Source organism: Syngnathus scovelli, chromosome 18 (genome assembly GCF_024217435.2).
Source record: "Syngnathus scovelli strain Florida chromosome 18, RoL_Ssco_1.2, whole genome shotgun sequence".
Lineage (NCBI taxonomy): Eukaryota > Metazoa > Chordata > Actinopteri > Syngnathiformes > Syngnathidae > Syngnathus > Syngnathus scovelli.
The window spans coordinates 4,172,953-4,182,489 of NC_090864.1; positions in this window are offsets into that span (position 1 = coordinate 4,172,953).

Consider the following 9,537-nt stretch of genomic DNA (forward strand, 5'->3'; position numbering starts at 1 on the left):
TTTTTAATGCTGTTAATAAATGCATTTGTTTTCAAAAAACGTTTTTTGAATATCCATGCTTTACTACCTACTAAAGGCCAAAACCTTTTATGCAATGACCTTTACAGGTCGTTTATATTACTTCACACAAACACTACATCCATCTGCTCCTGGTTCGGCCCCCCGGTCAAAATTTAGAACCCAATTCGGCCCGCAAGTCAAAACGTTTGCCCACCCCTGCTCTAGCTGGTCAATCAGCTCAAAGGACCTTATTACCGTAATTTCCGGACTATAAGCCGCACCGGACTATAAGCCGCACCAGCTAAAATTCGGGGATATTTTAGTTTTTTTCTTACATAAGCCGCACCGGACTATAAGCCGCACGTGCACACGAGTTTTCTACAAAGAAAAACAGTACACAGAAAGCCTTTTAAAAGTTTTAATAACATACTTTAACAATATCTTTCTAAACATTGCCTGTGACGCAGCAGTAGTACCGCAGCAACACGGAAGTGTGCACTGCTTTGTGTAATCTCTGAGTCACATGGCAGAGTAAGAGAAAGGGTTTAGAGCCCTTTGACGCAGGTCACCTAGCGTGCATTCCTACTAAAGCTCATAATAGTCACAAGCAACACAGCCAGAATAAGCAGCAGCCATAGTAGTGTTTCAAAATAGTATTTTTGTTGTTTTTTCTTCAAGATACTACACAACAGTGGTCCACAGCCTTTTTACGAGTGTATAAAAGTGATCAAGTCATCACAAAAATCACGAAAAAAAATCTTATATAAGCCGCACCTGACTATAAGCCGCAGGGTTCAAAATTTTGGAAAAAAGTCGCGGCTTATAGTCCGGAAATTACGGTACTTTGTTCTACTACTTTGTTAAGACAGGACAAATTTGGTTAATTATTACAGGTTACATTCCAACATACATAATCATAGGATCAAACTACAGTATTTTCCGGACTATAAGGCGCACCTAAAAAGCTAAAAATTTCTCAAAAGTGCGCCTTATAGTCCGGTGCGCCTTATATATCGATCAATTGATGAATTTGTTGATCCATACTGGTTGTACACAGTGCTCTGCCAAAATGTTTCAGTACGTTTTAGTACAACTAGTAAATTACACCCCTCCGTGAGTCGTCACCTTATCGTGGTGGAGGGGTTTGCGTGGCCCTATGATCCTAGGAGCCATGTTGTCTGGGGCTTCATGCCCCTGGTAGGGTCACCCATGGCAAACGGGTCCTAGGTGAGGGGCCAGACAAAGCACGGCTCACAAGCCCCTTATGATGAATAAAATAAATAGATTGTGTTTTCCCTCGCCTGGACGCGGGTCACCGGGGCCCCCCTCTGGAGCCAGGCCTGGAAGCGGGACTCGAAGGCGAGCGTATGGTGGCCGGGCCTTCACCCATGGGGCCTGGCCGGGCACAGCCCGAAAAGGAAACGTGGGTCCCCCTTTCCGTGGGCTCACCACCTGTGGGACGGGCCAAAGGGGTCAGGTGCATTATGAGCTGGGCGGCGGCCAAAGGCAGGGACCTTGGCGGTCCGATCCCCGGCTGCAGAAGCTGGCTCGTGGAACTGGAATGTCACATCTCTGGCTGGAAAGGAGCCCGAGCTAGCGTGCGAAGCAGAAAAGTTCCGACTAGACATAGTCGGACTTGCCTCCACGCACAGTTTGGGTTCCGGTACAAGCCCTCTCGAGAGGGGCTGGACTCTCTTCCACTCTGGAGTTGCCCACGGTGAGAGGCGTCGAGCAGGTGTGGGTATACTTATTGCCCCCTGGCTGGGCGTCTGCACATTGGGGTTCACCCCGGTGAACGAGAGGGTAGCCTCCCTCCGCCTTCGAGTGGGGGGACGGGTCCTGACTGTTGTTTGTGTCTATGCACCAAACGGCAGCTCAGAGTACCCACCCTTCTTGGAGTCCCTGGAAGAAGTGCTGGAGAGCGCTCCTTCCAGGGACTCCATCGTTCTACTGGGTGACTTCAATGCTCACGTGGGCAATGACAGTGAGACCTGGAAGGGCGTGATTGGGAGGAAAGGCCCCACTGATCTGAACCCGAGCGGTGTTCTATTATTGGACTTCTGTGCTCGACACGGATTTTCTATAATGAACACCATGTTCAAATATAAGGGTGTCCATGTGTGCAGTTGGCACCAGGACACCCTAGGGTTCGATGCAGTTCGATGATCGACTTTGTAGTTGTGTCATCGGATTTGTGGCCGCATGTTTTGGACACTCAGGCGAAGAGAGGGGCGGAGCTGTCGACTGATCACCATCTGGATGGTGGGGGAAGATGCTGGTCCGACCTGGCAGACCCAAACACTCTGTGAGGGTCTGGTGGGAGGGTCTGGCAGAACCCCCTGTCAGGAAGAGCTTCAACTCCCACCTCTGGCAGAGCTTTTCCCATTGAGTCCGAGTGGACCATGTTCCGCGCCTCCATTGTTGAGGCGGCCGACCGGAGCTGTGGCCGTAAGGTCGTTGGTGCCTGTCGTGGCGGCAATCCCCGAACCCGCTGGTAGACACTGGCGGTAAGGGATGCCGTCAAGCTGAAGAAGGAATCCTATCGGGCCGTTTTGGCCTGCGGGACTCCGGAGGCAGCTGACAGGTACCAAGCGGAACGCGGCTTCGCCGGTTGCTGAGGCAAAAACCCAGGCGTGGGAGGAGTTTGGCGAGGCCATGGAGAATGACTTACGGACGGCTTCGAGGAAATTCTGGTCCACCATACGGTGTCTCAGGAGGGGGAAGCAGTTGTAACGTCAACTCTGTTTACAGTGAGGATGGCGTGGTGCTGACCTTGACTCGGGACGTCGTGAGTCGGTGGGGAGAATACTTCGAAGACCTTGGTGCCGCCCTCCAGGTGCTCGTAGGAACCTTTCTTCCTGATCTCATAGAACTTGACCACGCAGTAGGTGACAGAGCCCACAGTGTTGACCACCACGCCGCCCACGAAGAGTGCGTTTGGCGCCACGACGTGGTGCTGTTGGCTTCTTTAGGCCGTGATCTCCAGCTCTCACTGGAGCAGTTCGCAGCCGAGTGTGAAGCGGTTGGGATGAGGGTCAGCACCTCCAAATCCGAGTCCATGGTCCTCGATCGGAAAAGGGTGAAATGCCTTCTCCGGATCGGGCATGAGATCCTGCCCCAAGTGGAGGAGTTTAAGTATCTTGGGGTCTTGTTCACGAGTGAGGGGAGGATGGAGCGCGAGATCGACAGGCGGATCGGTGCAGTGTCGGCAGTAATGCGGACTCTGTACCGGTCCGTTGTGGTAAAGAGAGAGCTGAGCCAAAAGGCAAAGCTCTCAATTTACCGGTCGATTTACGCTCCTACCCTCACCTATGGTCACGAGCTATGGGTCGTGACCGAAAGAACGAGATCCTGGATACAAGCGGCCGAAATGAGTTTTCTCCGCAGGATGTCTGGGCTCTCCCTTACAGGTAGGGTGAGAAGCTCGTCATCCGGGAGAGACTCGGAGTAGAGTCGCTACTCCTCCACGTTGAGAGGAGCCAGATGAGGTGCCTCCTGGGGAGGTGTTCCGGGCATGTCCCACCGGCAGGAGACCCCAGGGACGACCCAGGATGCGCTGGAGAGACTATGTCTCTCAGCTGGACTGGGAACGCCTTGGGATCCCCCGGGATCAGCTGGATGAAGTGGCTGGGGAGAGGGAAGTCTGGGAGTCTCTCCTGAAGCTGCTGCCCCCGCGACCCGACCCTGGATAAGCGGAAGATGGATGGATGGATGGATGGATGGATGGATGGATGGATGGATGGATGGATGGATGGATGGATGGATGGATGGATGGATGGATGGATGGATGGATAGTATATTACAAGGTCGCATCGCTTCCCAGCATTACGGCAACCGTGGTCAGGGGGCGTCACTGAATAGCTGTTGTACCCGTGAGGCTATTTCATTTCAAAATAGGCTGCTCCGTAAATGTTTCGAGTAAATTTATGAATCGATATGGTACCAATGTGTTAGATCGAACTTTAGTCAGTTCCGATCATTTTATAGGAGATCGGATAGGATACCGGGTGTCATTGTCTCCGATTACGCCTGGATGGAACAGGTGTTGTGCTCGATTTGGTTCCCCCGTGAGATTTTGTTCCACCTGCCGCGGGAGCGCGCACGCCTTGTTTGGAAAGCGAAAAACTGATGCCGTACAGCGTCGTACAGAATAATTCTTTATAGAAATTAAAATTGACTGACGCAAACATGAATTCTTCATGTTTTTATTGAAAATGTCATAGTGCTGACGCCGTACGACGCTGTACGGCATCAGTTTTTCGCTTTCCAAACAAGGCGTGACAATGACACCCGGTGGTTAAGGTTTGTCTTTTAATGCAGGATGCTTGGTCTCCATGTGCCGAAGCAGTTTTGAAGGCTTCATTGCCTTGTTAGCGAGCCTGTCGCCACATGCCGAGTGCGCTTGGCGCGTCAGAGTCACTTGTGGAAATAAATCCATATTTTAATTAGGACTCCAGAAATTTTCTTTTAAATGAAGCTTTCCTTTTCTTAGAAGTCGTAGCCTCTACTTCCGTCTCCTCATTGGGCTTTTTCCCCTTTCCGAAGAAGCCTTCCAAACATCTGTACCTTGCTTCTTTTTGCTTGCTTCGCGGGCTCGACTGACGCGTCTTGTCACGTGACCGACACAAGCGTCTTGACCTGAACCGACGGATGTAATTGGGAGAGAATCGCCAATATTTTTTTACATTTTTCAAAATAAATTCTTACTCATTTTTGCTAGCTTTGCTGGCTCGACTGGGTAAACATGTCACGTGACTGGGACGAGCGTCTTGAACTGAATTAATTGTTCGTCGATTAAAAAAAAAAAAAAAATTCCTGTGCGGCTTGGCGGCCCGGTACCAAGTGACCCACGGACCGGTACCGGTAGCGGACAGGGGGTTGGGGACCCCTGGGCTAGTGGATGCATACCGCAACCCTTGTCAACCTCAGTTTGTTGCTGTATCGCTTCTATTTCATGCGCCTTTTACACCGGTGCGCCCTATATATGAAATAATTTTTAAAATAATAAGTTCAATGAGGGTGCGCGTTATAATCCAGTGCGCCTTTTGGTGCGGAAAATACGGTAATCTATTAACCCTAACACTCACCTTCTCCCTGGTGGCACACGTGAGCCATGAGAAGGTGACAAATATGACATCGCACATCAGCTCCTCAAGCACATAACACTAACAACTAACCTCATGGATCCAATTCCAGGTCCCTCGAGCATGTCCCACAAGAGGTCAGCTGCACCTTTGGTCCACAAACCTCTCTGATACAGGCAAGAAAAAAAACATGAGTAACATACCTTATACACAAAATGTTTTTTTCTTTTTTAGATTTTTTTTTAGATTCAAGTCATATCATTAGACGAACAAAGTGGTACACTTTCACTCTTCATGTGTGCCAACCTTGATCAAAAATATACTTTTTAAGTTAAAATACAAGTAAATGCACACATTTTTCCAAAAATATACTTCTTATGTTGACATGTAAGTTTACAACTTGTAGAGCAATTATTTTGTTTCCTTTCACTGTGGCCCAAATAATCTTGTGAATAACAACAGGATAATTTGGGAAATGAGCAATTAAAATCCATCCGTCCGTCCGTCCATCCATCCATTTTCTTCCGCTTATCCAGGGTTGGGTCACGGGGGCAGCAGATTTAGGAGGGACTCCAAGACTTCCCTCTCCCCAGCCACTTCATCCAGCTATTCCCGGGGGATCCCAAGGCGTTCCCAGGCCAGCCGAGAGATATAGTCTCTCCAGCACGTCCTGGGTCGTCCACGGGGTCTCCTACCGGTGAGACATGCCCGGAACACCTCCCCAGAGAGGCGTCCAGGAGGCATCCTGATGAGATGCCCGAGCCACCTCATCTGGCTCCTCTCAACGTGGAGGAGCAGCGGCTCTACTCCGAGTCTCTCCCGGATGACCGAGCTTCTCACCTTATCTCTAAGGGAGAGACCGGACACCCTGCGGAGGAAACTCATTTCGGCCGCTTGTATCCGGGATCTCGTTCTTTTGGTCACAACCCATAGCTCGTGACCATAGGTGAGGGTAGGAGCGTAAATCGACCGGTAAATTGAGAGCTTTGCCTTTTGGCTCAGCTTTCTCTTTACCACGACGGACCGGTACAGAGTCCGCACTACTGCCGACGTTGCACCGATCCGCCTGTCGATCTCGCGCTCCATCCTGCCCTCACTCGTGAACAAAACCCCAAGATACTTGAACTCCTCCACTTGGGGAAGGATCTCATCCCCGATCCGGAGAAGGCATTCCACCCTTTTCCGAACAAAGACCATGGATTCGGATTTGGAGGTGCTGACCCTCTGCTTCACACTCGGCTGGGAACCACTCCAGTGAGAGCTGGAGATCACGGCTTGAAGAAGCCAACAGCACCACGTCGTCTGTAAAAAGCAGAGACGCGATACTGAGGTCCCCAAACCGGACACCCTCAACGCCTCGGCTGTGCCTAGAAATTCTGTCCATAAAAGTTATGAACAGAATCGGTGACAAAGGGCAGCCTTGGTGGAGTCCAACCCTCACTGGGAATGAATCCGACTTACTGCCGGAAATGCGGACCAAACTCTGGCATCGGTGATACAGGGACCGAACCGCCTTTATCAGTTGGCTCGGCACCCTGTACTCCTGAAGCACCCTCCACAGAACTTCCCAAGGGACACGGTCGAACGCCTTCTCCAAGTCCACAAAACACATGTGGACAGGTTGAGCGAACTCCCATGCACCCTCGAGGATCCTGCTGAGGGTGTAGAGATGGTCCACTGTTCCACGGCCAGGACGAAAGCCACACTGCTCCTCCTGAATCCGAGGTTCGACCTCCCGATGGACCCTCCTCTCCACACCCCTGAATAGACCTTACCAGGGAGGCTGAGGAGTGTGATTCCCCTGTAATTGGAACACAACCTCCCTCCCCCTTCTTAAAGAGGGGAACCACCACCCCAGTCTGCCAATCAAGAGGCACCGTCCCCGATGTCCACGCAATGTTGTAGAGGCGTGTCAGCCATGACAGCCCCACAACATCCACAGAGCCTTTAAAAACTCCGGGCGGATCTCATCCACCCCTGGGGCCCTGCCACAGAGGAGTTTTTTAACTACCTCAGTGACTTCGAGCCCAGAGATTGGAGAGTCCGCCTCAGAGTCTACAGGCCCTGCTTCCAATATGGAAGGTGTGTAGGTGGAATTGAGGAGGTCTTCGAAGTATTCTCCCCACTGACTCACGACGTCCCGAGTTGAGGTCAGCAGCATGCCATCTCCACTGTGTTGACGGTGCACTGCTTCCCCCTTCTGAAACGCCGGATGGTGGACCAGAATTTCCTCGAAGCCGCCCGGAAGTCATTCTCTATGGCCTCGCCAAACTCCTCCCAAGCCCGGATTTTTTGCCTCAGCAACCGCCGAAGCTGCGTTGGCCATCCGGTACCTGTCAGCTGCCTCCGAAGTCCCGAAAGCCAAAACAGCCCGATAGGACTCCTTCTTCAGCTTGACAGCATCCTGGCGGGTTTGGGGATTGCCGCCACGACAGGCACCAACGACCTTACCGCCACAGCTCCGGTCGGCTGCCTCAACAATGGAGGCGCGGAACATGGTCCACTCGGACTCATTGTCCACCGCCTCCTCCGGGACGAGGGAAAAGCTCTGCCGGAGGTGGGAGTTGAAGCTCTTCCCGACAGGGGATTCTGACAGACGTTCCCAGCAGATCCTCACAGTAGGTTTGGGCCTGCCAGGTCGGACAGGCATCTTTCCCCACCATCGGAGCCAACCCACCACCAGGTGGTGATCAGTTGACAGCTCCGCCCCTCTCTTTGCCCGAGTATCCAAAACATGCGGCCGCAAATCCGATGACACGACTACAAAGTCGATCATCGAACTGCGGCCTAGGGTGTCCTGGTGCCAAGTGCACACATGGACATCCTTATGCTTGAACATGGTATTCATTATTGACGATCTGTGTCGAGCACAGAATTCCAATAATAGAACACCGCTCGGGTTCAGATCGGTGGGGCTGTTCCTCCCAATCACGCCCTTCCAGGTCTCACTGTCATCGCCCACGTGAGCATTGAAGTCACCCAGTAGAACGATGGAGTCCCTGGAAGGAGCGCTCTCCAGCACTTCTTCCAGGGACTCCAAGAAGGGTGGGTACTCTGAGCTGCCGTTTGGTGCATAGACACAAACAACAGTCAGGACCCGTCCCCCCACCCGAAGGCGGAGGGAGGCTACCCTCTCGTTCACCGTGGTGAACCCCAATGTGCAGGCGCCCAGCTAGGGGCAATAAGTATACCCACACCTGCTCGACGCCTCTCACCGTGGGCAACTCCAGAGTGGAAGAGAGTCCAGCCCCTCTCGAGAGGGCTTGTACCAGAACCCAAACTGTGCGTGGAGGCAAGTCCGACTATGTCTAGTCGGAACTTTTCTGCTTCGCACGCTAGCTCGGGCTCTTTTCCAGCCAGAGAGGTGACATTCCAGTTCCAAGAGCCAGCTTCTGCAGCTGGGGATCGGACCGCCAAGGTCCCTGCCTTTGGCCGCCGCCCAGCTCATAATGCACCTGACCCCTTTGGCCCCTCCCACAGGTGGTGAGCTCATGGAAAGGGGGACCCACGTTTCCTTTTCAGGCTGTGCCCGGCCAGGCCCTATGGACGAAGGCCCGGTCACCAAACGCTCGACTTCGAGCCCCACCTCCAGGCCTGGCTCCAGAGGGGGGCCCCGGTGACCCGCGTCCGGGCGATGGAAAGTCCATATATCTTTTGCATCATAAGGGGCTTTTTGAGCCGTGCTTTGTCTGGCCCCTCACCTAATACCCTTTTACCACGGGTGACCTTACCAGACAACATGGCTCCTAGGATCATTGGGACACGCAAACCCCTCCACTATGGTAAGATGACGACTCACGGAGGGGAGCAATTAAAATGTTCAGTGATAACATTTTGGACTCCTAATATTTTTTAAGGATCAAGTCATATAATACATGACCTTCTACTATATTTAAGATTAGGAGGCAAACGTTAAGGTCCACCTTTCTATTCACCAGAGGCATAATGCTACATAGAAAGTGGGGAGGGCATGTATTACCTGTCGAGATATGCAGATAGACGACCAGCAGCCGACGTGGAGCCTGCAGTATTCAAGTTTGGACATCAACATTTTGCAAAGAAAAACAGAAAAACAACGTTCAAATCAAACGCTTTCCTTGATTATCGATTGATTGACAGCCGAGTGAGTGCTACACAAGGGTGTGCTAGCTAACACTCCACCTCTTGTTTCACAAGAGCTAGCGAGTTTCTACTGACGTAACGACTAACAATTATTCTCCTTTCATTTAATTGTTTACATGTATGCATTTACATACATACAGCAAATACAGAGCTTGGAAAAAGTTTACATTACTCACTACAAACCCGAAATGGTAACAACCCGTAGAGCTGCTCGCTGAAGCGGGAATGTACGGTAGCCGAGAAAGCTCAATTCAAACAGACACAAAAGCGCGTCTTTGACAACTTCTCAGGAAAGACACTCCCATATCATGCATGCAATACTAGTTCAGAT